The sequence below is a fragment of the Argopecten irradians genome, chromosome 2, assembly GCF_041381155.1.
Source record: "Argopecten irradians isolate NY chromosome 2, Ai_NY, whole genome shotgun sequence".
Classification (NCBI taxonomy): Eukaryota; Metazoa; Mollusca; class Bivalvia; order Pectinida; family Pectinidae; genus Argopecten; species Argopecten irradians.
The window spans coordinates 39,241,891-39,256,717 of NC_091135.1; the positions used below are offsets into that span (position 1 = coordinate 39,241,891).

Sequence of the window (14,827 nt, forward strand, 5' to 3'; positions counted from 1 at the left end):
CACATGTAAGTCAGTCACATGACTGTGTAAACCGGAGCACACCGTGCGCATATGTGAATTTAACGTGGTTATCAAAGATGAGGAAACAAAATAACGTTTTATAAAATCCAATAGGTGATATAGACCAGATGGCAAATCTTTTAAAAGGGAAGCGGAAATGGTTCGTATTTCAATGAAACTTTATCGGCATCTTTATTATGAGATGCCATGGCAGAGAACGGTTATGAGTTGGTAATAGAATCATCTTGGATTATAAGAGGTTGTGTAAAAACTGTAATCCGCAAGCATGAAAAATATGACGAATATTAACTAGATATTTTCAACATTCTCAATACCATCCCACTTCCTGTGTTTCCTTTTATTTTTCATTTCGTAAAGAATGAACTATTTTATTGTTTACCGGAATTTCAGCAGTTTTTCTATTGTTCTTAGCGAAACGGTTGCCACATGAAAACAATAGCTATTATTCTCAAATTGTATTTTATGTTAGAGAATTAAAATTTTCATTCGAAGACTTTTTTTTCCAGTACAAAAACTGTTTTCTTAAATTTCATTTGCGCTATTCCGTTTTTGCAGGTAGGTATTCATTTTTTACTTCATTATTTTGTGTGCGAAATTCACATCGTTTTTTCTTAAGAGTATGACGTTACGCCCACAACTTGAACACATGACGTCACAATCAATACCCCTTCCCACAGGGGCAGATAACTCTGTAATATGCAAATACAGAAACTTATATATATCAAGTTTACACTATCACAGGAATGTTATCCAAAATATCTTAAATGTTTCACTATCAAATATACACACTGGCTGATATCATAAAGCATCCGTATACTCTCATGTAAATCAAAGTTAACAATGAAAAGTTAAACCTAAGAGTGCCATAATCACATACATCACGGTGTTATTTTTGACTAAATGTTAGTAGTTTATGACATTCAATAAGTACCAAAATAGACTTATTCTATAACACTCGAGTAATAGGGTTCATCAGGGAGTTATCGATATTCAGAGTTTACTTATAGCTCGAGATTGTAACCCAGTAAAATTTAATTACATCGTCACTGACACTTTTATAACATATCGGAATATCGGACGACAACGAAGGCAAAACGCACAATTTATGACATTGGACCTTTAGAATTCGAACAAGAATTAACTATGATAAATTTGCTTCAATATTGTCAACTGTTTTGAAGGGCAAGCACAATTTGATGAAAAGATTTTTTTTCAATCATTTAAAAATATTGTTTTAGTAGAAAAATTTCATATATTTCTCTATAAACATTTCGTCGCAACCAGTTTTAACACTCACTCTGGACATGGTGTATTCATGCTCAAAAACATACCAACGTCCTTGAAACAAGATATCTGCTGGGTAGCTGATGTAACTTCGTCATTCTGCTCTGTCAAGATATAACTTATTATTTTTAGAGAAATGGCGTAGTATGCACTAACAATACAATGACAATTCGGACGGATTCCCTACCTTGAGGACATGGCAGATGACAGTGATTTATAAAAAAATAACACAAGATATTCTTCTACCCCAGAAAGTTGACACATACAATGCCGTAGAAGATTTTACAAGCATACGTATTTGAAATATAATTCTAAACTGGTTTATCGCCTGTTTTGAATTTTATTGACGTCTGAGGGTCTTAAGACTCATACATGTATACATGTATAATACAATACGCAGTGATTACGTAACAACAGACACCCCGTATATACATATACTGTAGTTATATGTGATATATATATAGAGGAGTACTACCGTGAATTAGTTCAGTCAGTTTGACACTATTAACACAAATTTTGCATAATGTGAGACATGAATGATAGAAGTTTTCAGAATTTAAGAAATTAAGAAGTTATTTTTATAAAAAGGATACTGTAGAGATAATATGATAAACATCATGATGTTTTCGCTGATTTGTAATTTAAAATCATTAAAATGAGATGTGGCTGCCAATTTGAGAAATAGAATAAGAAAGATTTGTGACTAATCTATTAAATAATATATGCTACAAACATAATACTTGATGCAGAAATTGTCCATTTTAATTACTTTGTAAACATTTGACATACAATTGCAAACGTGTTAGTAAATCTCTGTAAAGAAAGGAAATGTCTGTCTGTACATGTAGATATCTATAATACGAAAATGTCGTCGATGAAAAAGACTGTTAATTTTCTGGAGCTCCTATTATTTTTTTTCCGTTATTTTTCATCGCACCCGTTCTATGTGCATCCATTCAACCCGTTGTTTGTTTTTTTGGCATGGTTTGACTTGATTTTGAATTCAGAATTATGCATTTATATTTTGCCTCAGTCACAGTTTTTTTTCCTATCTAGACGTCAATTAACATATTGGAATTTAGAATATCTTTGATTTTCAGATTTTCAATATTATATACATGTATATAAACATGTAGGCACAAATTGAGGGGAAATAGTATGGTAATAATATTTTAATAAAGGAAAAAACCAATTACTGTATGATTGATTATTAAATATTTTAATTAATCAAAACATTATAATCAGAAAAAGGCTGGTAAAAATCAACTTCCGGTTGTTATTTTTTGTGATTTTATGTCGTGTCTTTCAAAGTCAACGTAAAGAAGTAAGAGTTATCTTTCTTGCACCAGTTTGGTTTGAGCAAATTTTTTTCGGAATTCCCCTCCAGCCTCGGTTTCATTTTCCGCGGGTAAAAAGGAATATGGCGACTGACAGCTGTAAATAGAACACACTGGTAAGTACGTTCATTGCAGTTCATGTTTACATTCACATGATGGAAGCACAAAACTTACGGACAGTATCTGTAAGACAAAAAGAAAACATATGGATGTGTCATTCCCCCAAATCGCATTTATTTGGCATTGGATCGATCGTAATAACTCAGCTGACATCCTACAAAAAACAAAAACACCACATGATTTTACTAATGTTTGTCAAGGTCTCGAGGTACATACATGTAACAGAAAGAAGATTCAGCTGACAGTACAAACTATTATATAGTATTTATCTATTCTTATTTATTTAAGGCCCACTACGGTACCTTTCTGAAACAAATTAAAAGTTTCTTGAAAGTGGTTAGCAATTTAACAAAAAAATGCAATATTCCCCGTGTAACTTAAAGTTGGATGGTCTATCACTTTCGCTCTTTTTGTCATAGTAAAAACTGTATAGGTGCTATACACATTTTTCTCCGTCTGTCCGAGGTTTAAACTTTCTAATTTTACCACTTTTTATAAAGTTGCAGCAATGGGAGTATTTTAAAGTGAATAGTCGGGCAAAGAAAACCAGTCTAAATGCTTTCATTAGCCTTCCAAAAGTTCTCACATATTAATACGAAGGTCAAGTTCGGCTTAGTTTCCAAGTTCTGACCATTGAAATAAAGAAAAGTTGAAAGCATTGAAAGCGAGGCTGCATGGAAATGTAACCACGGACATAGTCAGCCGGGAGGGCGTTTTAGGATTCCTATACTTTAAATTAATTTCTGTGTACGCAGACAGATTTTGACGAGAGATTTCATTTTTCTATTTCATAAGAAATAATACTGGATACATTCACACCATTTTTACCTAATTTAGCCATCGATCTTGCCCGACTGTTCACTTTAATTACAAAATAAAAAAATCTTTTTAACGTGTACACGTAAAAAATAGGCTCGAAAGATACTGAATCATTCCGAACTCTTCCGAACATCCTCGCGACAATCTCGAAGTAATACGAGAGTTGTGAAACCAAGAGAAATGTCAACAATTTTTTGTAAACAAAACACGTGGTCGACCTCAGCAGACTGGATGTACAAAGAAATTAATGCTAAAACATTACGATTTTTGATACACACAATATTGAATTACGGGAATGTGTGAATGAGATGTTTCAAATTATCGCTCTGTGGACATAAACCAGCACGATTTGCTCATATTAGCCAGAAGGAAAACGTAAACAAACACATGTGGGCTTACGCTAGTTAACTGGATCTCCATGTGCAGGACGTGTTGACGCCAGTCACGTGATACGATTTGGAATTTCGACAAAACTCGAGGGTACTGAATATGGCGGAGATTGGAGGTGTTTTATTCAAAACCAGGAATATATTATCCCTAGATTTCGGCTCTCTTATAGGCCGACATATGCTTTTGGGGAGCTAAATCATCAAGTTACATGTCCATGTTCAAATATCAAATGTTAAAACGACATATCGTTACAGTGAAAATTACCAGAAATACAACTTTAATCTATTTCAACAGTGACGATTTATTTCGCTGTTCTGTCGTCTGACACTGTGATAGTAAACTAACGTGCAGTATTTACATGTAGGATGATGGAGGGAGCATAGGACGACCCGTGTTAGGAAATTAACGTTTCATTTATTTCAATTACTTTGTTCTGAAGGTGATAATAAGTGTTGTATGAATGATAAGCTAATTAATTCATTTCAAGACTCTACAAAATCATCTTCAATTCAAAACTTGAAAACCGTTTCGGAATGGTAGTGGGCCTTTAAGACATGCATATTTTTGTCTTGAAGTATACATTGTAGAATTGTCTAATCTTAATTTCATACCATAACCTCCCCTTGATGTAGTTTGTCACACATTCTGACATTACCTCCCCTTGGTGTAGTTTGTTACACATTCTGATGTTACCTCCCCTTGGTGTAGTTTGTCACACATTCTGATGTTACCTCCCCTTGGTGTAGTTTGTTACACATTCTGATGTTACCTCCCCTTGGTGTAGTTTGTTACACATTCTGACATTACCTCCCCTTGATGTAGTTTGTCACACATTCTGATGTTACCTCCCCTTGATGTTGTTTGTCACACATTCTGACATTACCTCCCCTTGATGTAGTTTGTCACACATTCTGATGTTACCTCCCCTTGATGTTGTTTGTCACACATTCTGACATTACATCCCCTTGATGTAGTTTGTCACACATTCTGACATTACCTTCCCCTTGATGTAGTTTGTCACACATTCTGACATTACCTCCCCTTGATGTAGTTTGTCACACATTCTGACATTACCTCCCCTTGATGTAGTTTGTCACACATTCTGACATTACCTCCCCTTGATGTAGTTTGTCACACATTCTGACATTACCTCTCCTTGATGTAGTTTGTTCACACATTCTGACATTACTCCCCTTGATGTAGTTTGTCACACATTCTGATGTTACCTCCTCTTGATGTTGTTTGTCACACATTCTGATGTTACCTCCCCTTGATGTAGTTTGTCACACATTCTGACATTACCTCCCCTTGATGTAGTTTGTCACACATTCTGACATTACCTCCCCTTGATGTAGTTTGTCACACATTCTGACATTACCTCCCCTTAATGTAGTTTGTCACACATTCTGACATTACCTCCCCTTGATGTAGTTTGTCACACATTCTGACATTACCTCCCCTTGATGTAGTTTGTCACACATTCTGACATTACCTCCCCTTGATGTAGTTTGTCACACATTCTGACATTACCTCCCCTTGATGTAGTTTGTCACACATTCTGACATTACCTCCCCTTGATGTAGTTTGTCACACATTCTGACATTACCTCCCCTTGATGTAGTTTGTCACACATTCTGATGTTACCTCCCCTTGATGTAGTTTGTCACACATTCTGACATTACCTCCTCTTGATGTAGTTTGTCACACATTCTGACATTACCTCCCCTTGATGTAGTTTGTCACACATTCTGATGTTACCTCCCCTTGATGTTGTTTGTCACACATTCTGACATTACCTCCCCTTGATGTAGTTTGTCACACATTCTGACATTACCTCCCCTTGATGTAGTTTGTCACACATTCTGACATTACCTCCCCTTGATGTAGTTTGTCACACATTCTGACATTACCTCCCCTTGATGTAGTTTGTCACACATTCTGACATTACCTCCCCTTGATGTAGTTTGTCACACATTCTGACATTACCTCCCCTTGATGTAGTTTGTCACACATTCTGATGTTACCTCCTCTTGATGTTGTTTGTCACACATTCTGATGTTACCTCCCCTTGATGTAGTTTGTCACACATTCTGACATTACCTCCCCTTGATGTAGTTTGTCACACATTCTGACATTACCTCCCCTTGAGGTAGTTAGTCACACATTCTGACATTACCTCCCCTTGATATAGTTTGTCACACATTCTGACATTACCTCCCCTTGATGTAGTTTGTCACACATTCTGACATTACCTCCCCCTTGATGTAGTTTGTCACACATTCTGACATTACCTCCCCTTGATGTAGTTTGTCACACATTCTGACATTACCTCCCCTTGATGTAGTTTGTCACACATTCTGACATTACCTCCCCTTGATGTAGTTTGTCACACATTCTGACATTACCTCCCCTTGATGTAGTTTGTCACACATTCTGACATTACCTCCCCTTGATGTAGTTTGTCACACATTCTGACATTACCTCCCCTTGATGTAGTTTGTCACACATTCTGACATTACATCCCCATGATGTAGTTTGTCACACATTCTGACATTACCTCCCCTTGATGTAGTTTGTCACACATTCTGACATTAACTCCCCATGATGTAGTTTGTCACACATTCTGACATTACCTCCCCTTGATGTAGTTTGTCACACATTCTGATGTTACCTCCCCTAATGGATCACGATTTTTCACCAAAATGATTTACCCTACATAATGTTGACATGGGTTAAGATAAAATACGTATACCTACACTTGAAGGCTGAATTATATTTGATCAATGTTATGATTGATTTGCTGTTTACTATTTACTATAAGTTAAACCGAAAGTACACATCTGTCATGAAGTAAAGCTAGCAAGAAGGTTAGATTCTAATTCACACATTATTCAAACTTTTACTTTGTTTACATGTCAGCACGGAAATAATTAAAAAAAACTTGTGTAAAATAATATTCCAAATGATTAATTTCCTCCCGAAAAAATTTTGTGGCACTATGTCCTATATGGAATGAAGTACTGATTGGGCATGCACCAAAAGCAAAATGAATTATGTAATATTATTTTTTTACATAATTCGACATATATATACACGATTAAACATCAGTTATTGTTCAAATGATGAGTACCGTTAACATTTATGCTCTGTTGGCAGTTGAAAAATTCTAAATAAATTTATGGTAATGAGAAGTTGACAATGTATAGCAGATAAAAAGTTCGAAAACGATTGTAATCATTACCAAATGTCCACAGTATGGCTTCCGTTCTTTAGAAGTATTTAAGTATCATGCTATATTAATGACACGGTGATATATGAAGGCATCACACAAAACAAAATTTTACCGAAGCCGATGCATTTCAGTGTGGTGTTATATAATACAATATTAACATCAAATAAGGATTGTTTCCAATATAAAGCGGGATTTTAGGCTAAAAATCAAATAGCAAGTCTAAAATTGTAATGTTTCTTTCAAAATAATTTAATTGAATACTTATTAGCTTTTTTAGAGATTCGTGGTTCAATCCCTGAATTGTAAGGTCTGAATCATGGATTGGATCAGATCACCACTTGGTTCACGATCCATAGCCCTACTCTGTCTGTAGACACAACTTTGTTCGGTGAACTCCTCTAATAAACTATTGAAAAGATTTTGATAAAATTTGGTACATAGAACCCTGACATAAATGGGAGTTGAGTAAACTATATAGGCTTCTGGAATGTCCCCTATTAATGGAGCCTAATTAGCCCCAGCAGGGGATATTAGTCTGCCACGTGCACTCTGACGACAGTTCTTGTTTTCTATTTAAATGATTTCTACCATCAATATAAAGTTTATTTGTAGCAATTAAAAAGATCAAAATGATAACCTTTCAACAAATTTAATTAATAATAACCAAGTATGAAATAAGAAATTGATACACCACCATCAAAGTCTGACGAAAACAAATTTCCAAATTGGAGTTGCCTCCCTTAGTACACATTTTGGCTTCAAATCCATAGGTACTTAAAATCCAGGGTTTCTAAGTGTTTGCATTAGACTGACCTTAGTCTTATTCAAATGCTTGGTTACAGTTGTGTTATAATTGATAGATAAAGCCCACAAAAATAGATCTTACCGACTCAAAATCCTGTCGATTATGCCACTCTTTGACATGGAGTACTATATCTATACATTATTCAAAATAAGGGTCAAAGAAGTAATATAAACAGGATTTTCCAGATGACACGGGATCCAATCAAACGTAAGTCCGTTTGATACAAATACCTTCAAATGGTAAATATGGGACGAGGAAGTAATTCCAACCATGTGGACAAAACAAAATTGTCAAATTTTTGAGGCGATCTGCCCCTTTATCAAGACATACAAAACGAACACGATTACATAATAGGATACGAACAGTAATGCGGAACAAAGTAGACAAATATTAAACTATACAGCACAATGGAGCGCAATTTACCCTGCTGTATAGTTTAATATTTGTCTACTTTGTCCCGCATTACTGTTCATATCCTATTATGTAATCGTGTTTGTTTTGTATGTCTTGATAAAGGGGCAGATCGCCTCGAAAATGTGACAATTTTGTTTTGTCCACACGGTTGGAATTACTTCCTTGTCCCACATTATTCAAAACAGCAACACTTGAAAAACAATATAAATTTGTTGATCAATAGATAGCCATCTTGAATTTTGACAATTGAAGTTTTATTTTACTATTGATCAAAAAGTACACAGAAGATTTTTGTAGAGTCAACATAAAGTTTATCTCTGCTAACTACACTTTTAGACCATTCTGACTTGGAGGCTGTTCTGAATTTTGATAATGGAAATTTGTTAGTGCTTTATAGACTTCATACAGATGTAGTTTTCCTATGTCAGTACTAGATGTTTTAAATAAAGATTCTTATAGGGATAGAAAAAAAGCAAAAACTGGATAGATCAATTGTAAATTTCAAACATATACACAGATCATTCAATGGTTGGCTCCAAGATTCTTAATGGATCTCTGAAAATTTGAATTAAGTCTTCAAAGAAAGATATTTGGAGAGCGATATAATAGACATATATATTTAGTACATTATTTTTTAACTTTTCTCTCTACTAAGAGTCTGAGAGTCAATTGAAAGTCGGTTTGTGATCTATTGTTTTACAATGTAAACCTACGTATATATACTCCTTTGTATGAACTTGCAATAACTTTTATTGGTGTGATCTTGTCCTAAAAAACTAACAGTTATATGAGGCTAAAAACAATTGATGTAGTGATCAAAAGATAGTTGCTAATGTCTTGGTCTTTCATGCATTGTAATATCTTAACATTAGCAAACATTCTTCAGTTTAAAGAAAATATCCCAAAAACATCAGCTCTAGTTGTTGGTTGTCTGATCATGAGAACTGGGTCACTAGAGGACAAAAGTCACAGTATTTTACAAAATATGGAACAGCTCATGTGTCAATAATTTGTAGCAGAGATATGTTGTTCCTTTATATTTTTCATGCACTATGTATATATAGATATATATGTTAAAAGCTACAACATTTTGAAAGTGTAACATGATTTTGTACTATAAACAGTAAACGTGAAAATACATGAGGGGAATTTTTTGCTAATTATCCAAACCACTTTGTCATTACTGCCCATAGGTGAAGGGCTTGTTTTAAAATGTCAGACACCCAAACCACTTTGCCACTGCTGCCCAGAGGTGAAGGGCTTGTTTTGAAACATCAGACACCCAATCCACTGTGCCATTGCTGTCCAGATGTGAAGGGCTTGCTTTAAAATATCAGACACCCAAACCACTTTGCCATTGCTGCCCAGATGTAAAGGGCTTGCTTTAAAATATCAGACACCCAAAACCACTTTGTCACTGCTGCCCAGAGGTGAAGGGCTTGCTTTAAAATATCAGACACCCAAACCACTTTGTCACTGCTGCCCAGAGGTGAAGGGCTTGCTTTAAAATATCAGACACCCAAAACCACTTTGTCACTGCTGCCCAGAGGTGAAGGGCTTGCTTTAAAATATCAGACACCCAAAACCACTTTGTCACTGCTGCCCAGAGGTGAAGGGCTTGCTTTAAAATATCAGACACCCAAAACCACTTTGTCACTGCTGCCCAGAGGTGAAGGGCTTGCTTTAAAATATCAGACACCCAAAACCACTTTGTCACTGCTGCCCAGAGGTGAAGGGCTTCTTTAAAATATCAGACACCCAAAACCACTTTGTCACTGCTGCCCAGAGGTGAAGGGCTTGCTTTAAAATATCAGACACCCAAAACAACTTTGTCACTGCTGCCCAGAGGTGAAGGGCTTGCTTTAAAATATCAGACACCCAAACCACTTTGTCACTGCTGCCCAGAGGTGAAGGGCTTGCTTTAAAATATCAGACACCCAAAACCACTTTGTCACTGCTGCCCAGAGGTGAAGGGCTGGTTTTAAAATATCAGACACCCAAACCACTTTGTTACTGCTGCCAAGAGGTGAAGGGCTTGCTTTAAAATATCAGACACCCAAACCACTTTGTCACTGCTGCCCAGAGGTGAAGGGCTTGCTTTAAAATATCAGACACCCAAACCACTTTGCCACTGCTGCCCAGAGGTGAAGGGTTTGTTTTGAAATACCAGACACCCAAACCACTTTGCCAGTGCTGCCCATTCCTGAAAAAGCAACTATTTATACCCAGTATGAAAATGAAATTCTATATTTGTTTCAAAGAATTTCCATTCAAACTAGCCTCTGTACCTAGACTATGGCAAAATAGAACACCAGAAATCACTTTTAGAATTATCTCTTCTGCTACATTAAATTCTTTTGAACTCGTCATATCTGTGCATAAATACGATAACCTGATTTTGAATTTCCTTTAAGTGCACATCAGTCTTTGTCATGTGATGTTGCACGATGCTGGGATGGTTGATGGCTAGCTATTGATGGCTGATGTTTTAATGCTTGTCTGATACAATAGCTATTCACCTCTGAATTAAGACTGAATAGCACATTGAGGGGATGAATCATGATATTTACTCGAGGAACTCTTTAACAACAAAATCTTAGACATTATACATTCTTAACTTACTATAGATAGTATTAGATGTAAAACACACATAAAACCAATACTTATAGCAGTACAGAGGGTTATTGGAATTGGACAGTACTAAAACCAATACTTATAACAGTACAGAGGGTTATTGGAATTAGACACTACTAAAACCAATACTTATAACAGTACAGAGGGTTATTGGAATTGGACAGTACTAAAACCAATACTTTTAACAGTACAGAGGGTTATTGGAATTAGACACTACTAAAACCAATACTTATAACAGTACAGAGGGTTATTGGAATTAGACACTACTAAAACCAATACTTATAACAGTACAGAGGGTTATTGGAATTAGACACTACTAAAACCAATACTTATAACAGTACAGAGGGTTATTGGAATTAGACACTACTAAAACCAATACTTATAACAGTACAGAGGGTTATTGAATTAGACACTACTAAAACCAATACTTATAACAGTACAGAGGGTTATTGGAATTGGACACTACTAAAACCAATACTTATAACAGTACAGAGGGTTATTGGAATTAGACACTACTAAAACCAATACTTATAACAGTACAGAGGGTTATTGGAATTAGACACTACTAAAACCAATACTTATAACAGTACAGAGGGTTATTGGAATTAGACACTACTAAAACCAATACTTATAACAGTACAGAGGGTTATTGGAATTAGACACTACTAAAACCAATACTTATAACAGTACAGAGGGTTATTGGAATTAGACACATACTAAAACCAATTACTTAAAACCTATACAGAGGGTTATTGGAATTTGACACTACTAAAACCAATACTTATAACAGTACAGAGGGTTATTGGAATTAGACACTACTAAAACCAATACTTTATAACAGTACAGAGGGTTATTGGAATTAGACACTACTAAAACCAATACTTATAACAAAACAGAGGGTTATTGGAATTAGACACTACTAAAACCAATACTTATAACAGTACAGAGGGTTATTGGAATTAGACACTACTAAAACCAATACTTATAACAGTACAGAGGGTTATTGGAATTAGACACTACTAAAACCAATACTTATAACAGTACAGAGGGTTATTGGAATTAGACACTACTAAAACCAATACTTATAACAGTACAGAGGGTTACTACTAAAACCAATACTTATAACAGTACAGAGGTTTATTGGATTTGGACACTACTAAAACCTTACTTATAACAGTACAAAGGGTTATTGGAATTAGACACTACTAAAACCAATACTTATAACAGTACAGAGGGTTATTGGAATTGGACACTACTAAAACCAATACTTATAACAGTACAGAGGGTTATTGGAATTAGACACTACTAAAACCAATACTTATAACAGTACATAGGGTTATTGGAATTAGACACTACTAAAACCAATACTTATAACAGTACAGAGGGTTATTGGAATTAGACACTACTAAAACCAATACTTATAACAGTACAGAGGGTTATTGGAATTAGACACTACTAAAACCAATACTTATAACAGTACAGAGGGTTATTGGAATTAGACACTACTAAAACCAATACTTATAACAGTACAGAGGGTTATTGGAATTAGACACTACTAAAACCAATACTTATAACAGTACAGAGGGTTATTGGAATTAGACACTACTAAAACCAATACTTATAACAGTACAGAGGGTTATTGGAATTAGACACTACTAAAACCAATACTTATAACAGTACAAAGGGTTATTGGAATTAGACACTACTAAAACCAATACTTATAACAGTACAGAGGGTTATTGGAATTAGGACACTACTAAAACCAATACTTATAACAGTACAGAGGGTTATTGGAATTAGACACTACTAAAACCAATACTTATAACAGTACAAAGGGTTATTGGAATTAGACACTACTAAAACCAATACTTATAACAGTACAGAGGGTTATTGGAATTAGACACTACTAAAACCAATACTTATAACAGTACAGAGGGTTATTGGAATTAGACACTACTAAAACCAATACTTATAACAGTACAAAGGGTTATTGAAATTAGACACTTCTAAAACCAATACTTATAACAGTACAGAGGGTTATTGGAATTAGACACTACTAAAACCAATACTTATAACAGTACAAAGGGTTATTGGAATTAGACACTACTAAAACCAATACTTATAACAGTACAGAGGGTTATTGGAATTAGACACTACTAAAACCAATACTTATAACAGTACAGAGGGTTATTGGAATTAGACACTACTAAAACCAATACTTATAACAGTACAAAGGGTTATTGGAATTAGACACTACTAAAACCAATACTTATAACAGTACAGAGGGTTATTGGAATTAGACACTACTAAAACCAATACTTATAACAGTACAGAGGGTTATTGGAATTAGACACTACTAAAACCAATACTTATAACAGTACAGAGGGTTATTGGAATTAGACACTACTAAAACCAATACTTATAACAGTACAGAGGGTTATTGGAATTAGACACTACTAAAACCAATACTTATAACAGTACAGAGGGTTATTGGAATAAGACACTACTAAAACCAATACTTATAACAGTACAAAGGGTTATTGGAATTAGACACTACTAAAACCAATACTTATAACAGTACAGAGGGTTATTGGAATTAGACACTACTAAAACCAATACTTATAACAAAACAGAGGGTTATTGGAATTAGACACTACTAAAACCAATACTTATAACAGTACAGAGGGTTATTGGAATTAGACACTACTAAAACCAATACTTATAACAGTACAGAGGGTTATTGGAATTAGACAGTACTAAAACCAATACTTATAACAGTATATAGGGTTATTGGAATTAGACACTACTAAAACCAATACTTATAACAGTACACAGAGGGTTATTGGAATTAGACACTACTAAAACCAATACTTATAACAGTACAGAGGGTTATTGGAATTAGACACTACTAAAACCAATACTTATAACAAAACAGAGGGTTATTGGAATTAGACACTACTAAAACCAATACTTATAACAAAACAGAGGGTTATTGGAATTAGACACTACTAAAACCAATACTTATAACAGTACAAAGGGTTATTGGAATTAGACACTACTAAAACCAATACTTATAACAGTACAGAGGGTTATTGGAATTAGACACTACTAAAACCAATACTTATAACAGTACAGAGGGTTATTGGAATTAGACACTACTAAAACCAATACTTATAACAGTACAGAGGGTTATTGGAATTAGACACTACTAAAACCAATACTTATAACAGTACAAAGGGTTATTGAAATTAGACACTCTAAAACCAATTTTATAACAGTACAAGGGTTATCTAAATAGACACTCTAGATTTTGATCTCAATATATCTTGTATTAAAATTTAAATTAAGAGACTGGTTGGTCCTATAGAGGATTTCCTTGGTTGGGACTGGTTTGTCCTGTATTGACCTGTAGAGGATTTCATTGGATGGGACTGGTTTGTCCTGTACTGACCTGTAGAGGATTTCATTGGATGGGACTGATTGGTTCTATAGAGGATTTCATTGGATGGGACTGATTGGTTCTGTAGAGGATTTCATTGGATGGGACTGATTGGTTCTCTAGAGGATTTCATTGGATGGGACTGATTGGTTCTCTAGAGGATTTCCTTGAATGGGACTGGTTGGTCATGTATATGATTTCCTTGAATGGGACTGGTTGGTCCTATAGATGATTTTGTTTGATGGAACTAGTTGGTCCTTAGAGGATTTCCTCGGATGGGACTGGTTGGTCCTGAAGAGGAGTTCATTGGATGGGACTGGTTGGTCCTGTAG

General features: G+C 35.0%; 1 protein-coding gene across 1 annotated transcript in view; it reads left to right on the forward strand.

The window, feature by feature from the left end:
* The first annotated feature begins 2,716 nt into the window (after positions 1-2,716).
* Positions 2,717-14,827, forward strand: part of LOC138316639 (ATP-dependent DNA helicase Q4-like) — a 280,275-nt gene continuing 268,164 nt past the window's right edge. The window contains exon 1 of the mRNA XM_069258313.1: positions 2,717-2,758. The gene's annotated coding sequence lies outside the window, so the exon portion shown is untranslated. The remainder of the gene's footprint in view (positions 2,759-14,827) is intronic.